We start from the raw sequence: 19,783 nt of genomic DNA, 5'->3' as shown, positions 1-19,783 counted from the left end.
TGTTAGAGTTGAATCTAGAAGGTATTCCCAACATCATTGAGAGTGCCTGATCGCATGCACTTTACTAATTACCAGAATATCACACTACTACGCTTACTATCTCCTATACACCACCATTCAACTAGAACACAGCAGTACTATGACACCTTTGGTATAGCTGTTCTCATACTAACATAACCCATCAAACTACACATCATCCTAATAAAAAACAGCTAGCTGAACACACACCAGCTAGCTTACGTGTCTCCTCAGGCCTAACACAGCCAACACTCAGTCTGGGTGTCCACCCTCCAGACTGAACACATTTAAATGATCTCAGCACCACACCTACCACTAAGAAGCAGCTATCATGCAACAACTACACCAGCTGCACACACACCCGGTGCGGCAACGCACTTTACAACTCTCTCGACTGACTTGAACTGCAGTTCCCGAAGGCGTTCAACCTACCAGCGCTTTGAGATCATACCAATGATACATAAGGCGCTATAGAAATGCCATGTAACATTACATAACATAACCTTAACACCTGAAGTGCCATGGGTGAGGTATCTCATCCTTGGGATTACCTCCCTTTTGCCAAGGCCGAGATACCTCATCCTTTTAGGCAACCTGTTTAGTGCGATCCCTGAAAAGCATGGATCCCACAAAACTAGATTACCTTCAGTTTCACATCGGCGTGCATAACGCATGCCGACATGAAACTGAAAGTATTTTCACCGCGGAAGCCATTTTCGGCTGCCGCAGTGAAAACACAAGATGAGTGTCCACCTTGCTCTGCCTCGATCTACGGCTGTATTTCAAGCCGGAGATCGAGGCAGGTGTCATTGGAAAGGGGAGATTCTCACCTTTCCGACGACACCTTATGTGACAGCATTGCTGGTCACGGATTGGGTGCAGAGCGCTCGATCAGTGGCCAGCAAGGCCACTGGACCACCAGGGATTTGTTTTCAAAGTGGGGGGGGCTTCTTACTAGGTAATTTACCCCTCCCCCCGAGACCCCAAAGCATGGGGCTACAGGTATGGAGACCCCTGGGGGCAGATGGGTGATCATCTGCCCCCAGGGGAGGGCATATATGAAAAAAAAATATATATATATTCAGTAAAAAAACTTTGTTAAAGGGACATTATGGTTAAGTTTTGCTACTAAAAACCTATGAAATTCAGTGAAAAAACTTTGTTAAAGGGACGTTATGGTTTAAAGTAAAACCCCAAAACCCCTGAAATTCGGCAGTTATGGTAAAATAAGCAACCATAACTCGTGCCACCGTGCACTGCTAACACACAAATGTCATTGATGACATCACTGATGACATCACATGTCTGGCTCTCCCTTTTTTCCCTTTACTGACATATCTAGGCCACATAGTTTTCTTCAGTAACAGTCAGGAAGTAAACATTGAAAAGGTACTATATTTGTAGACTTAGGGTCAAGTCACATCATATGAAACATATACATAGCGGAAAACACAGGCTTGAAAGAGAGCAATCCTTTCTGAGCATGAAGATAATCATTAGGGTTATCAGCACTTTCTCATAGTTTTATTTGTATTACTCTACCTTCCCTGTATATGCTCATATTTGTATACATTATACTCACTCCCCTTTCCTTTGGGTGCAGTCACAGCATGTGAAACACATACATATGGTAAGATGCAGCTTTGAAACAGAGCAATAGTTTCTCTGCATAAAGACAGTTAAGTTATGAACTCTTTCTGCTACTACTTCTGCTTTTTTGTTTACTTCACTGTCCCTGTATATACTCATATTTGTATGTGTTGTTGTCTCTTTGTGTTTTGTCTGTATTAATTATGTATTAAGTGGGTTTTATTATCTACTTATTACATGTTTCACAGTACGCAAAACTCTAATAAGAAAGCAGTTATCATTTCACTATTCAACATGGCAAGATTATGAATATGGCACCTTCATCATGTATGCTGCACACACTGCCTATGTTTCTCCATAAGTAGCTTAGTATACTGGATAGAACTTCATAATAGAATGCTATTTATAGCAATGCATTGCTTAATGCACTAATTAGCTCATGGTATTTATCCCAATGATCCTTGACAGTTTTTGGTCAGCATTATAAGAATCCCTTGTACAGAGTTTTTATGAAAAGTAAATGCACATGTGATGTAATCTTTGATGTCCTGGGTGTTAATGTTAGCAGTTCACGGTGGCGCGAGTTATGGTTGCTTATCTTACCATAACTGCCGAATTTCAGGGGTTTTCCGGTTTTACTTTGAACCAGAACGTCCCTTTAACAAAGTTTTTTCACTGAATTTCATAGGTTTTTAGTAGCGAAACTTAACCATAACGTCCCTTTAACAAAGTTTTTTTACTGAATTTCATAGGTTTTTAGTAGCACAACTTAACCATAATTTCCCTGACTTTAAATACATGTAACATAGAACATACTGAACCCCTAGCTAGTGATTTCGATATCCATGGACTACTGCCATGTCCGCGGACATATCGAAAATCTGAGCGTGGTGAATGTAAATTTAAATAGTGTGCCCCATTTCCCCTTTGAGGTTGGCTCTGAAAAGAGCCATTTTTTGGGGTTTTTTTGCAGATGCTTGACAGACACCTATTATTTTCTTTTTTGTTTCTTCTTTTTTTCTTACTTTACTCCTAAAATCTTCACATAACCTTCTCCAAAGCAACCCTTACATTCCAAAACAGCATGGCATTTCCCATAAAAGATAAGGAAATGCCATCTTCTTTAAAATAAACAGCATTACTGGAATCAATATTCTCATTATTACAGAAGAACATACCAGCTCTAAGCATGAAGGCACACATGCCTCGGTTGATTACACACCTAGCATTGTTTTGCTGAAGACAAAAAACTGAACTATTGTCCCATATTGCCCTAGGTAGTAATCCAGAAAAAAATACTTTGGCATTTGGAAGGATGTTCATTACTGCTTGAACCAAGTGTTCCAAATCTGCCAACAAAGTAGGGGCACTGACATAGCCCAAACGGAAAGCACCATAGTGCAAAACTACCACATGGGGACTGTTGATCCTGCCCATATCTTCACAAACTTGTACAATTCCCTGTACATTGCAATCAGGCACAGTGCTCCACATGACCTCCACTCCTTTAACATCAAAATTCTTTGCAACATGCCTGCATTGAGTATACTGTTCTAAACCATGCACAAACATATCTCCGAGCACCAACAGCCTGACTTTCTCCACTTCTACCATCTTCGCTATACACAGTCTCTTTCAACACAAATCCACAACCTCAACATCTGATTGGCTGATCCCTACAGTCTTCTTTCCATGCTGGATCTGCTGGAAAACCCCAGATGTAGCACGCCCTGTCCACGGACAGCCGCGGTATCCGCGGACCGCGTAACTCTTGGACAGCCCTTCTACCATTTCCACTTCAATCTCTGTGCCATTGCATACAGCTAAGCAGTCACACAATACGGAGAACGTCCTCAGAACACCCCCATTTTGTTTATTTTTGAACATTTCAGGACACCGCAAGTGTTCTTATAACACATGCAACTTGCCAGCGAACAATTTGGACAACGTCCTCAGAACACCCACATTTTCTTTATGTACGAACATTTCAGGACACCGTGAGTGTTCTTCTGGCTCACTCTTTTTTCTTTTGCTGACATATCTAGGCCACATGGTTTTCTTCAGTAACTTTCAGAAACTAAAAAATGGATTTTATTTGTAGACGTATCCTACAAGTAGGTTCTTATAGTAATTCCCTTAGAGTCCAGTCACATCATATGAAACATATACATAGGGGAAGACACGAGCTTTAAAGAGAGCATTATTTTCAAGCAAATAAATGATGATTTCTCTGTTTCAAAGCTGCTATTTACCCTATATATATGTATATTGGTATGTGTTCTTGTCTCTTTCTGTTTTTTCTATAGTAATGCAATTATGTAATACATGGGTTGTATTAGCTACCTATTACATATTTCACAGTACACAAAAATCTATTAAGAAAACAATTATCATTTTATTATTCAACATATTAACATTACGAATATTATACCTTCATCTTGTACGCTGCACACAATGCTATGTTTCTGCATTAGTAGCTAAGTATACTAGATAGAACCCCATAGTAGAATGCTATTTATATCAATGCATCCTTCAAAGCACTAATTAGGGTATGATATTTATTGCAATGATCCTTGACACTTTTTTTGCAACATTATAATAAGAATCCCTTGTACACATATTTCATGAAAAGTACATAAACATTTGATGTCATCAGTGATGTCATCAATGACATTTGTGATGTCCTGGGTGTTAGTCTTAGTAGTGCACGGTGGTGGCACGAGTTATGGTCGCTTAGCTTACCATAACTGGTGAATTTCAGGGGTTTTTCGGTTTTACTTGGAACCATAACGTCCCTTTAACAAAGTTTTTTTATTAGCACACAAACAATATACAAAGATGGAGTGTAAAAAGCAATTTCTCAGAGATGGCTGTACACAAAATGTTGCAAACTAAGAATTTATGGTTGTTTACAGTGAAGGTCAGCTGCTTCCATTTTTTTGCTTGCGTGCCGGAGAGGCCCATGACTCGCACTATAAGGTTCTATTGCTTTTTGACCTTGACAGACAGGGATCGTGCTAAAAGACTTCTTTTGAAGGAGTATTGCAAAAACGTAAGACACGATAAGGATGAAATTTCTGAAACGAAACCACTTTTATATATTATATCACTATGAGAAAGATCGTTGGCACAGACAGAGTCGTTTTTTGGGACTGCACTACGCTTAGACAATGGAAAATGCCAATATAATGTAAGTAACCCTTTAGATTATTTTATACCGGAATATAATAACAATAGCGTGACGTTAAAACCCGTTAAGTTGCACTTGTTCGTTCAATGTGGCATAGTAATTTCTACAGCGCACTATCACCGCCGAATTGGTCCCTTGTCGCTTATAGGGCTCTGAAAAAGGCAGAGGACAGAGGGTGGGTTAATGGGAATAAGTTAACATACTCCGTTGCACTATCCTCGCTAGCAAATAGTTTCACGCCCTAATAAATAAAATGAATATTTTTAATGAAAATCGGCTGGTGAGACTAATTTATGTTTTTTAAAACAGGTATGTCCTTCTGTACTGTCCATGCCACGATTTTCAGACCCCGGCCGACGGATTTTTTAACTGCCAGGTGCAGCTACTTCTAAACAACTTCATGACCCTCAGCATTTTATGGGACAATCGCCAAGGACCAATACGCCCTTATGCGGGACTAGTGGCTAGAAGCAAAATACCAACCATTATGGTGGTCTAATGCCTCGTTGTTGGAACAGCCTTCCGATTATCAGTGTGACCATAGTGCTTCTTTTATCATAAACCAACACCCTGTGTACCGCAAAGGAACAGCATGTGACTCAAGATGAACTTTTGCGGATCGACAGCAAAGACAAATGCAAATCGCTGAATATTCTCTAAACATTTGATGCCAAATAAAAGTACTTTACGAAATGTACAATCTTGCTGTTTGCTTTTAAATCACAGTTTAATATTCCGAATTGTGGTGCGCTGTGTTGTGAGATGATCTGTGTTGTTTTCCGGGTTCTGTGTAAAGTCGCGTAGGACTGGAGACGACTGGGCCTTACGCGGTAATAGCGGCTAGAAGCAACATACCAACCATTATGGTGGTCTAATGCCTCGTTGTTGGAACAGCCTTCCGATTATCAGTGCGACCATAGTGCTTCTTTTATCATAAACCAACACCCTGTGTACCGCAAAGGAACAGCGCGTGACTCAAGATGAACTTTTGCGGATCGACAGCAAAGACAAATGCAAATTGCTGAATATTCTCTAAACATTTGATGTCAAATAAAAGTACTTTACCAAATGTACAATCTTGCTGTTTGCCTTTAAATCACAGTTTCATATTCCAAATTGTTGTGCGCTGTGTTGTGAGATGATCTGTGCTGTTTTCCGGGTTCTGTGTAAAGTCGCGTAGGACTGGAGACGACTGGGCGCGTTTGGCTACGTACCCTGTACCATCACGGAGAGAGACAGGGAATATGAATGCTTTGATAATGTCAGGCTTAGGGACGGGAGATATGATTTAGTGTCGCAAAAGCAGGTCAGCCAGGTTGATGGGGCAAGTGATAGGATTATCACATAATGTCGACGCACAGCAGCCTGATTTATCGTTTGTTTAGTGGACAAAAAGACGGGTAAGGGCCATAGGAAATTGTAATGTCAACGGACATAAGGAGGGTTCTTAGAACACTTTCAACCTGACAACGAACAATACGAACAGCGTTCTCAGAACACGCCCATTTTGTTTAATTGCAAACATTATCTCCACGTCCACTCTTCCTCGTCCCAGTACTTACTTCATGAGGGCCCTGCCTCCGACACAGGACCTTCTTCTATTTCTTTAAATTCCTATAACTCCTCCCTCACATCCATATCACTCAGTGTCATATTACCAAGCCGGAGCATGGGACCTTCCCCGCAGGGAGGGTGAGGAGGGTCGTCAGTACTGTGACGAGGAAGAGTAGGACTAGGAGTAGTGAAGATTACCGGTAAGTAATCAGAGCATTTCAGGACACTGCGAGTGTTCTTAGAACACATTCAACTTGCCAGAGTACAATACGGCCAGCGTCCTCAGGACACCCCCATTTTGTTTATGTACGAACATTTAAGGACACCGCAAGTGTTCTTAGGTCAATTTTAGCTTGCTTGCGAACAAAACGGACACATATTCTGTCCTCAGAACACCCCACCATTTAGTTTATATAGAACATTTCAGAACAGCCGTGTTGTCCGCAGACAAATCGAACACAACAAAAGTGTCTAGTATATTAAAAAAACAGAACATTGAACCTATCTCATACTCCCGTACCCTCCCCAAACACTCTTACACACCATCACACTCCACTAAATACAATTTTTAATCCAAGTTTCACCGAGCTGTCTGCGGTCGTCCGTGAATGCAAGATGGCGGGCGCCACAGAAAATCTGACACGCTTCATGCACCACGCTGTCCAATGAGCGAACACGTCGCATGTCCGCGGACATCACGCAAGCCGCTCGGCCAATCAGGGCACTGTCCGCGGAGCGAACCGGGAAGTCCGTCTGCGGAGTGAATGGAGATATCACAAATTTTTTTGCCTTACATTTTGGTCATTTAAAAAAAACTACTGGACGGATTTACACCAAATTTGCAAAAGCACGCTTTCGGGACCAAGCCCCCAATCCTGCCGCAAATTTGGTGTAAATCCGTCCAGCGGTTTGGGCTGTAGGCATGCACAAAGTTTTTTCCCATAAAGTCTATGGGAAAAAACAAAAGTTTTGGGACCCCCCCTATAACTGTGCCCCCCCTGGACCAAACCTCTCCAAACTTTGCATTCAGAGTGGGCCATATACTTTTTTTGCAAAGTTTGGTGAGGATTCGTCCAGGGGGAGCGAAGTTATAAGCCACCCAAAAAGTGATCTTCCTATGGAAATATCAACTTAACCATAACTACATGGACGCTACCGCTATCCAGTTGAGGATGAAACACGTTGTTAGCAGGTCGTGCCTATAGGCGTCCTGCCTCTGTTTGTTTGCTGTCTCCCCAGCCGTTTGTTTTGCACATTTTGTGCTGTTTTTCATTAAAATGGGTGTTCCAATAACCTCCTGTGAGCTGCGCTTTCTTTTCCTTCTGGATTGATGGATTGATGGATTTTATTGAGTCCGCGGAGAGTGCGGTCTCTCCTTTTTCCTCCTTTCTTTCAATATATATATATATATTCAGTGAAAAAACTTTGTTAAAGGGACGTTATGGTTAAGTTGCGCTACTAAAAACCTATGAAATTCAGTGGAAAAAACTTTGTTAAAGGGACGTTATGGTTAAGTTGCGCTACTAAAAACCTATGAAATTCAGTGAAAAAACATTGTTAAAGGGACGTTATGGTTCCAAGTAAAACCGAAAAACCCTTGAAATTCCCCAGTTATGGTAAGCTAAGCAACCATAGCTCGCGCCACCACCGTGCACTGCTAAGACTAACACCCAGGACATCAAAGATGACATCACAAATGTCATTGATGACATCACTGATGACATCACATGTCTGGCTCACTCTTTTTTCTTTTGCTGACATATCTAGGCCACATGGTTTTCTTCATTAACAGTCAGAAACTAAACATTTTATTTTATTTGTAGACGTATCCTTCAAGTAGGTTCTTACAGTAATTCTGTTAGAGTCCAGTCACATCATATGAAACATATACATACGGGAAGACACAAGCTTGAAAGACAGCAATCCTTTTTGTGCATAAAGATAATCAATAGACTTATGAGCACTTTCTGATAGTTCTGTTGGTTTTTTTTTATGGCTGTACTTTCCCTGTGGGTCCAATCACATCAAGTGATACATATACATAGGGTGAATAGCAGCTTTGAAACAGAGCAATCATTTATTTGCATGAAAATAATCAGTTAAATTATGAATTGTTTCTGCTACTACTTGTGCTTTTTTGCTAACTTCACTTTCCCTGTATATACCCATATTGGTATGTGTTCTTGTGTCTTTGTGTTTTGCCTATAGTAATGTTTTATTAGCTACGTATTACATATTTCACAGTACACAAAAATATATTAAGAAAACAATTATCTTTTCATTATTCAACATATTAACATTACGAATATTATACCTTCATCTTGTACACTGCACACCATGTTATGTTTCTGTATCAGTAGCTTAGTATACTAGATAGAACCCCATAATAGAATGCTATTTATATCAATGCATTGTTCAATGCACTAATTAGTTTATGATATTTATTGCAATGATCCTTGACACTTGTTTCGCAACATTATAATAAGAATCCCTTGTACACATATTTCATGAAAAGTACATACACATGTGATGTCATCAGTGATGTCATCAATGACATTTGTGATGTCATCTTTGATGTCCTGGGTGTTAGTCTTAGCAGTGCACGGTGGTGGAGCGAGTTATGGTTGCTTTGCTTACCATAACTGGCGAATTTCAAGGGTTTTTCGGTTTTACTTGGAACCGTAACGTCCCTTTAACAAAGTTTTTTCACTGAATTTCATAGGTTTTTAGTAGCGCAACTTAACCATAACGTCCCTTTAACAAAGTTTTTTTCACTGAATTTGATAGGTTTTTAGTAGCGCAACTTAACGATAACGTCCCTTTAACAAAGTTTTTTCACTGAATTTCATAGTTTTTTAGTAGCAAAACTTAACAATAATGACTTTGACTTTATATACATGTCATATGGAACTGACTAGATCTCTTCTTATGAACGTGATGTCCGTGAACTTATTTAATGTTCGCGGACATGTTCGGAGAACAGTACCACTACTTAAAAACTGTGGGGGGTGGGGGGGTATGTTTCATTGTTATATCATAATATAGGGGGGGTGGTGGGGTATGTTTGATTGTTATATCATAATATAGGAACATTTAACAAATTCAAAAAGCAGCACACAAACACATTATATATAGTAATACATAAGAAATGTAACCCATATATGTAACACCCTAACCATTCATTTAAATACAATATGTTCTGAAATGGAATATACCACAAGAACATAAATTGGCTTCCAACATAATTACCTCACAGACACAACAGAACTGAGAACAAGACCAGACCCACTGAATACATAGGACTTATCTTACCAGAAATAGTAAGTGTACTTCATTTTACTCATATAGTTATAAACTTTCTGTATTAGGTTAAAAAATATATGATCTTTTTTTTTCTCACAGAAATGTCTAGTACTCTGGCATGGCTAGAGGACAATTTCCCACATGAAGAAATGCCACAAGATAGTGAAACTAATGGTAAACACTTTATAATATAAACCATTTAAATATTATTATTTTGTATACATTTAACATATATATATTTTTTTTGTACAGAGCATAACAAAATAGAAACTACCTCTGAAGAAGCTGTTATGGAAAACACGCATGACAACATAAAAGAAAAAATTGATTTATTGTTGACCAATTTTAATAATTTGAAAACTTTTGTTGAAGATCATTTTAAAACAAAAACGTCATACCATTGCCCCACATGTACTTGTCCCTCCTCACCATATCCCAGTCAATTATCCCCAAACCCTCTCTATAATCCAAAACGTTTTGATGAGATTTCCATCCCTTCTTCACCTAATACCAATCATGTTGAAACCCCAAATTCTCCTGTTTTTGTTTCTGTTTCTGCCTCACCTTCTCTGTCATAAATTATTAATATATGTTAAATAAAGTTTAATTTTTATATTGTATTGTGAATAGTTTCCGTTTTTTTTTTTTAAACAATAAAAGTGTCCGCGGACAGTGCAAGTGTTCTGAAATGTTCGTACATAAACGAAAATGGAGGTGTCCTGAAGAACACCACACCTGTTCGTACTGTTCGCTAGCAAGTTGAAACTGTTCTAAGAACACACGTGGTGTCCTGAAATGTTCGTAAAGAAACAAAAATTAAAGTGTTCTAAAGAACACTATATCTGTCCGTAATGTTCGCTATGAACTTAAAACTGTCCTAAGAACACAATTGCTGTCCTGAAATGTTCGTAAATAAACGAAAATGATGTGTCCTGAACAACAGCACAACTGTTCGTAGTGTTCCCTAGCAACATGAAACTGTACTAAGAACACACGCGGTGTCCTTAATTGTTCGTAAACAAACAAAAATTAAAGTGTCCTAAAGACCACTATACCTGTCCGGTACTGTTCGCTAGCAAGTTCAAACTGTTCTAAGAACGCTATTGGTGTCCTGAAATGTTCGTACGTAAACGAAAATGGAGGTGTCCTGAAGAACACTATACCGGTGCGTAGTGTTCGCTACCCAATTGAAACTGTTCTAAGAACACAATTGGTGTCCTGAAATGTTCGTACATAAACTAAATTACACGTGTCCTGAAGAACACTATATCTGTCCTTACTGTTCATTACCAAGTTTGAACTGTTCTAAGAACACACGCGGTGTCCTGAAATGTTCGTTTCACGTGTGACGCACTTTTAATTACTTCAGAACCCGAACAGTGTCCGTAGGACATCAATGCGCATGCGCTAACCAATCTCCGTGCACTTGGTGTCCTGCGGACAGGCGCTTCCTTCGCGGACTAGTTCGCAAACAGATCATATGACCGCGCCCACGCTCATAGTGTGTCCTGAAATGCGGACACTGTTCGTGTCCCCGAACAATTTAAAAGTACAGTTAATCATAATATTTTTCAATAAAATCTCACCATGGCACAAGTCCCACATAGCAATCGTGAGTTTCTATATACCTTTTGAAACTTTCCGATCCTTTTTTTGTGTTCGATCTGTCCGCAGACAGTGCGCATGTCCGCGGACCGCGCACAAGCACCCCTATAAAAGACCACGCCCAAGAGCTTATTCCCATTGTGTTTCTGGCTATTCTTCAGAACACAGTGATTTTTGCTGCCCCCCGCAGACTACACCATCATCAAGATGGCATCCCTGGCTGCTGAACTGCCACTTGGTGCTGCACCTGCTTCAGCACCACCCCCGCCCCCTCCACCACCACAACCTCCCCAAGGGCCTGAAGAGGGGAACAGGAGTGAGGATGCAGAGGAGGAAGAAGAGGATGATGAGAATGAGGTAGAGGAAATCCCTACTACACGCACTAGGCGTGAGTCTTGGGTGTGGCGGTTATTTACCATTCATGGGAATGGTCCTAAGGCTCGTGCGAACCGTGTTACCTGCAATGAGTGCAAAATGATACTCAGTCGCGGGAAGCACGGTAACTACAGCTTTGGGACCACTACTATAAAGCGACACCTGAGGTCATTTCACTCTGTGGCTATTCGCAGGGTTGTACCTTGCGAAGAACGTAGCAGGTTGATTTCCTCTACTTCATCCTCTGTTTCTGATCCTGTCACTACAAGGACCACCTCTGTGGGACAGCGTCTTTCTCAAGCTGCCTCACAGGCCATACAGAATGCTGATGACCCTTACCTTTCGAGGGTCACAGTTGTATGTATGTACTGTGACACAGTACTCTGCAGGGGGGAGCGACTTCGGAGTGCTTTTGAGACTATCGTCTCAGAGCACGAGAAGACCTGCTCACTACCCAAATAAAACCCACTCTACATCTTCCTCTCTCAGCTCGCCCTTTCTTATCCCTGTGGTTGGTGTCCCCCCTTTACCCTCCTTTACCCTCCTCTCCTACTGTGTCATGTCTGAAAAACCAAACAAAATACAAAATTACAAAAATCAAAAAAAAATAAGGCTCTTTTCAGAGCCGCCTTTCCCAGTTAAAAAATAGAAGTGAAAATAAATGAAGCAGGGTTCTTTGTATTTTTTAGAACTCCGCGGACAGTTCGCGAACATTAAAAAAATTGGGTTGCTACTCCATCACAAACATTGTAATTTTCTCTGGAAAGAAGTGGTGGCTCTGAAAAGAGCCTTTGGGTGGTGTTTGTAAGTCAAAAATTGTAAATGCTTAACATCTACTTCAAAATCGTTGTTGTAATTCCAAAAAGGTCGCAATTTTGTACATTTCTCAGAAAAATCTGATTGCCAGCATAAGTAAGATGGACTCCATCTCTGCGAAAAATGTATGTACTACAAAACATAATATTTTCATTGTGAAAAGAAGACATGCCAAAATCTCTTAGAAAGCCACAAACAGCCTTATTAACATTGCGCCTTGCTTTTTCCATTTGTGGACCAAATGAAGAAGAACGAAGCCACATTTGTCTCTGCGCAATCCGTGAAATTATCACTTGAGAATTAGGAAACATGTCCATAACCTTCCTAAGTCCTTCTTTCATAGCAAATTGCAAAAAAATTCCAGTCACATGTCCTAAAATGTTCCCTCCACAATGAATTACAATTATGTCTGGATGTTGCTCTGTCTCCAAAGTAGCACAGAGAGGTAGCAAGTCCAACCACTTAATTCCACGTACTCCATGCCAGTGTACTTCCACATGTGGGAATCCAAGATCTACAGCTACTCCACAGCTTTCTGCATGCACCTTCAACCAATGTATCCACAAATCTCCTAAAATCCAAACAATCTGTTTTCTGAAACACACAGCCATAGCTATCTTTTGTTCTCTCAGCAAAAAGAGTATCTGAGAAAATCTCTCCTGGCCCAACACACCCACCAAACTTTCCTGACCAATCCCTTTCAGTGCTTATTCTCATTTGCATGACTTCTGAACCCAAAATCCCCGGATGTAACTCCCGATGTCCGCGAACTACCGCCATGTCCGCGGACATATCGTAACATGAACAGCCCTTCTACCATTTCCACTACACTCTCTCTGCCATTCCCTCATTGGATGTACCTCAAAAATCACATGACCATGCACCAATCACATTCAAGACCTCTACATCTAACTACATCATCATAGATCAGCACTGCAAATGTACTCTGAATCTCTCTGAGTACAAGTGTCATATCATTGGTAAGCACCATCTACCAGAAATACTGTACAAGTCTTCAAGATTTCTACTTGCAGCTCCATGCATATCCATATGCATGAACATAAACTTCAGGTATGCATATTTTCTGTATAGTAGATGAACACATTTTCAAACAGACTTTTACCTTGTAAAATCTGTAAAATGAATTTACTGTACTTTTTTCAATTTCCTAAAATCAACTATCACTTATAAACCTTTATACTTTTTACTTTCTTTATACACGCACACTCAAATCATGTTAAACTAACATTTTTTAAATGAAATATATAGACTACATATATTCAAACAAAATTGCATGCAAACACAATCTATGTTTAAACCTTTATAAAAATACTTATACAATTTCATATTTTTTGTTTTTATTTATTTATTTACTTAATTACTTTAAATTAGACATGACATTGAGGCGCTATTACCTAGAACAGTTTACTTACAGAAATAGTGTTATTCACTAATATATTATAAATTTCACAAGACATAGTAAAGATTTTTTTTTTTGCTACAGTTAGTCATTCAATACAATTTGTTCATTAAGAACATATCATATGTACTGAACTGATGCAATGTATCTTATGTAAATAAATTAGTTTAATGGTTTTACAAAAGGCACTGAGGATTTCAATTAAAAAAATCAATATCTAAATTAAAAACAGTGCTACAAAGTTACTAATTTGAAGCTTTTACAATTGCAGCGAAGACCAGTTTCCTGAAAAGAAGCAGCCGAATTCGAAGAAGAAAGAAAAACTAAGAAGTTACCTGTTAATTTTAAAAAAAAGTAAGTAAAATATCACCATAATATTTGTATTATTAATCAAATATACAATAACATTAATACGAGCTATTTTGGTTTCTTAAAATAGAGATTTTGTACCATTTTGTCCAAAAATTTCCATGTCTTAAACAGTGATTTACAGCCAGAATGGCCCACAAATTTCTATTTTTGGACACACAAATTAGCCAACTGAACCACTACAATTTTCATATTATAGAACAAACAACTGTTTTAATTGTATACATTAGATTTACTATTTGTACTTTTCCACACCACTAGCTTACTTTTTTTTTGTCATCTGAACCCCAGTTTAGTAACACACAAATTCAAGAATACCTATCCCTACTAGTTTTAGTTACCAATGCACAATCACACACCATTACATACATCTTTATCATCTTACTCAAACACTCATGCACATAGCACACATACATTCCAGAACACCCCAACCCATATCTTCTTTATTTTTTTCAACAGACCCTAAAGAATGCCTACCAAAAGACAAGTCTGTAGAAAGCAAAGCAAAAGTAGAGCAAATGAAAATAAAGGTGTCCAACATAAGCATCCATCTCTAGCAGAATTTGTAAAAAAAAGTTGAAACAAAACAGCTAATACAATCATTTAGTGAAACACAAGAAGTTTCAAGTACAACAACTTCGCTTCCTCTATCAAAATGTAAAACAAACCAAAAAACAATTAACAGAAAATCAGCAATCAGTACAGATAAAACTACTTCTTCAAATTTTAATATAGTGCAAAGTAAGCATACCAAGAAAAGTATTTTAGCCAAAATATACCGTCACAAAGTCCTTCAAAATCTTATAAAAACAGGAGAGAAATCAGGTTCAAAGCTTAAAACCTATTGTAGGAAATTAATCTTAGAAGCATTGATGGACAGTGCAATTCTTCTCAAAAGAAATGCATTTATTTTACTGTTAAACAAAATGAAACCACTGACAAAACTAATAACTAAATTACAAAAAAGACTTCTCAATAAGCAAAATGTCAAGAGAAAGAACTTCCTAAGTATCTGCGGAGGTGAATGGAATCACACTATGAGCACAGAACCATATTTTAATGAAGAAGCGTACAAACAAAAGCAAACAAATACAATTGCCATAAATAGCAGTGGTCGAGGTTATGAAAAAGTGAATAATACCATAATGGAACAAGAAGTACTCCTTACAAAAATATGCCCTGAAAACTTAGAATTACCCCTCCATTCAACTGAATCAGAACGTGTAGTGTACAAATGGCCATGCACGTCAATGTGTAACATTCCCAAACAATGTTTCAAATCTTTACAACAATTCTTCAATAAATATGTAAAAAGCAAAGACAAAATCAAAATTAAATGACTGCAAAATATAGATACCTGTCCAGTGCGCAAGTACACAGGACTACAAGGACATTCATTGGCCTGCATTACAGAACCTACTTGTAAAACCACTTTCCATGATATCAAAAGGATATCAACACATCATTCAACTATAAGAAATCTAGTCTATAAACTGTACTATGCTAAAAGTCCTGCTTTAGCACTAGCAAAGTTAAATAACATCCTTCTACATGGTACAGCAAAAGACCTACTTGAAGAAATTCACTATATCCAGAAAAAATATTTTGGAAGTGAAAGCCATTTACAGAATGAAATAGCTTTAAACCAATTAAGCAACAATTCTACACATGGCAACCTTTTGCTAAACACATACAAAAAAGAAATAGTAACATTTAAAAGTACATCAGCTGAAGTACCAAACCATGTATGTGTATGTTGCCGTAGAATTTTTTATAAAAGTAACACAAAAACTGTGGACCTATCATACAAAATAGAAGACAATGAAGATTCTAAATGGTTTGAATTAGCTCTCTACCTTCTAGCAGAAAACAAATATGAAATAACTGAGCCCTTAATACTTTGCAGTTATTGCACTACAAAACTCGACAACAACCAAACTCCTTCACGTTCTATCACAAATAATTTGGAATTATACCCAGTACCAAAACCTCTACAACAACTTAATTTATATGAGAGCATCATAATTCAAACAGTACACCCATTTCAAGCAATAACACGCCTTCAACCAAAAACTTCAAAATTACCTCCCTCTGAATTGGTAAAAGGCATTCGTGGAAAAGTAGTTTATTTACCATTAAATCTAAAAGAAAATGTGCATACTCTAGGAGTGCAACGTCCAATGCACCAATCTTTAATTATACTAGTAAATGGAGTACTTACAAAAGACAAAAAAATATGGCAACAGCTGGTAGATTTATATAACGTTAGACAAGCCTTCCAATATCTTAAAGAGAATAATGAATATTACAAAGAAATTAATATTGAAGAAAACTTGAAAGATACAACTGAAATAATTCAAGAAACACAAGAAGCTGGTCAATTTGAGCTACTAGATCCTGCTACAATATCAAATACTTTAGACCATTATACAATTCATCCTTTGCACTGTAATGACACCGTACAAGATGTACTAGAAACTTACCAAATGTGTCAAACAAAAGGATCGCCAATCAGTATATGGGAAAAAAGTATAGAAGCACGTGCTTTTCCTCTACTCTTTCCTACTGGCAAAGGAGGAAGGTACGATGATAGACCTATTCAAATATCAGCTTCAGAATACCGCTCATTACAGATGTATTCTGAAGATCCCAGATTTAGACAAAATGTGGAATACATATTCCACCTACTCTTTGAAAGTGTACTAGCAACTTTATGTTACGGAGTTGCACACATATTAAAATCAGGATCACACTTTCAAAATATGACAGCTACACAATTATTAGAGAAAGTGCAACAAAAGGATGAGGTTTTACAATCAAATATTACAAATCTATTAGCAAATATGCGTGGTACTAAAGAGTACTGGTTTCGATGTCATGGAGATGTACGTTGTATGATAAGAAACCTTGTCCCACCCACTTGGTTTGTTACATTAAGTTGTGCAGAATATGCATGGGAAGATTTACATGATTTCATACGCATATCAAAAACAAAACAAACACATAGATATTCTAACACCTGGAGAACTTTGTTCTTTGGATCCGGTTAATGTTTCAAGATATTTTCACCATTGCTTCATTGCTATGCTACATTTTATTTGTAATAAAACTGTTCCTCCCCTTGGAGAAGTGCAACACTTCTTTTGGAGAAAAGAATACCAAGCCAGAGGAGCACCACATATACACATGCTTTTATGGATTAAAGATGCTCCTAAATTTGGTCAAGACAGTGATGCTACTGTTTTACAGTTTATTGAAAAATATGTCACTTGTGAAATTCCATCAGAAGCCACAAATAGTGATCTTTGTGCACAAATTTTACAATTTCAAAGACACAAATGTTGAAAATATTGTCGTCGCAAATACAAAAACAAAGGCAAATACTACACCAAATGCTGATTTGCTTTCCCTAGACCAGTTACAAATACAGGTCAAGTAAACAACCTCATGTCTTCAGTTAGACATAGTTTTAAAGGTAAGTCACCTAAAAATACATATTACATAAAAAGAAAAGAAGAAGAAAAATATATCAATGATTATAATGCAATCATTGCCCACTTATGGAATGCAAACATAGATGTGCAGTACACTGCAGACAATTCTACTGCAGTTGCACGATATGTCACAGCATACTTAACTAAAGCAGAAAAGACAGAGCTCCAAGACCTCTGGAATGACCTGTCATCAGATAAAACAGTATCTCAGAAATTATACAGCTTGGGCATAAAAATGCTCACCCATAGAGAATGTGGATCTTATGAAGCAGCTGATCGTGTAACTGGTACTTCATTGTATGGTAAATCTGAAAATATAGTATGGCTAAGTCTTGATCCAGCTAAATCTAGAAAAAGAGTTCTAAAATCATATGAAGATATAGAAACAATAGCCAAACATGATCCCAACAGCCAAGGCATTTTAAAAAACAATTTATTGGACACATACTACCCAAACAGAAGTAATACTTTGGAAAACATGTGTCTATACCAAATAGCCCAAAACTAAACATACAAAAATAATATGAAACCTGATGAAAAAAAAGGTAAATATAGAGTGACAGACTGTGAAGGCAGCTTAGTTAAACTCACTAAACCAAATTTAATTTATCATATCAAATTGTCATTTAAGACTCCTCAACATAAAGAAGTATATTACATGTGCCTGCTACAACTCTTCAAACCATGGAGAAGGGAAGAACAATTACTAGATAACTAATACTCGTATGAGGATGCTTTCAAAGCAAATGAAAGCACTATAGCTGATGTAAACTTTACACAGTACAAAACAATGTTGCACAATGAACAGCAACATGAATAAGAACTCCAAGCCCAACTAGATAAGGATACTCCTGACAGTAGTCAACCTTCTGTAACAGGAAGCCAAGAACCACTGGGAGAACCACTAATAACAAATGAGGCAGAATTAGCTATGATAGAAGTAGAAAACACCATGTGTCAATATGAAGATAAGGAAGACTTAACTATACTACAATCAAAACTAAACAATGAGCAAAGTAGCATTTTTCAAGAAGTAACAAAACACATTGCACATGGTGTAAAACATGAAAATAAAGAATGTTCCTGCCATAATTATAAACCTATACTACTGTACGTCACTGGTGAAGCTGGTTCTGGCAAAACATTCCTAATCAAAATCATTAGTAAGTTCCTTCAACAATTGACAAACAACAAACTGTCAGCTGTTGTCACTGCCCCCACAGGTTTAGCTGCCTACAACATAGGTGGTGTTACATTACACCGATTACTACTATTACCAATAGAACACCAGAACAAATTAGACTATTACAAACTTTCTGCAGAAGCTGCAATGGAATTACGCAGAGTATTGAAACAAATGAAAATGCTACTAATAGATGAAATGAGCATGGTCTCCAACCTGATGTTAGCTTTGATTCACCTCAGATTACAAGAAGTACTCAAAACAGATTATGAAGAGCTCTTTGCAGGAAAACACATTATTGTTTTTGGAGATCTGCTTCAATTAACACCAGTAAAAGGTGAACCTATTTTTAAAACATTAGGGCACAAACTCTGCCGTAAAACTGTTGGCAGCATTGGAAATGTCAACCTTTGGCAACATTTCCAATACAGAGAATTAACAGAAAACATGCGCCAATCTGCAGATCTCACTTATGCCAACATTTTAAAAAGTTTGAGAGTTGGTATACTTTCTAAAGAAGCAGAAGCAACATTGAAAACCCGGCACATTAATGCACTTTATGGCGATAATGCATGTGCTACAGATGTTATGGAACAATTAGCCCACAAAAATGTCAATTGTATGGCCTTAATGCCAACTCTTGCAAGCTGTCTCAAATGCAATTAAATAATGTTAAGTAAAGAAATGCAACCAATAATGGAAATTAGCGCCACAGACAAACTAGATGTACATGGTATGACACTACCCATGTGTGACCAAGCCACAACAAGACTAAATAATTTAGAAAAATCAATCTCAAACACAGCAGACTTAGAAAAGATGTTAAAATTATCCTTAAATTTCAGAGTAATGCTTAAACGTAACCT

Source organism: Ambystoma mexicanum, chromosome 5p (assembly GCF_040938575.1).
Source record: "Ambystoma mexicanum isolate Mex_15411 chromosome 5p, UKY_AmexF1_1, whole genome shotgun sequence".
Classification (NCBI taxonomy): domain Eukaryota; kingdom Metazoa; phylum Chordata; class Amphibia; order Caudata; family Ambystomatidae; genus Ambystoma; species Ambystoma mexicanum.
This window is presented reverse-complemented; position numbering follows the sequence as displayed.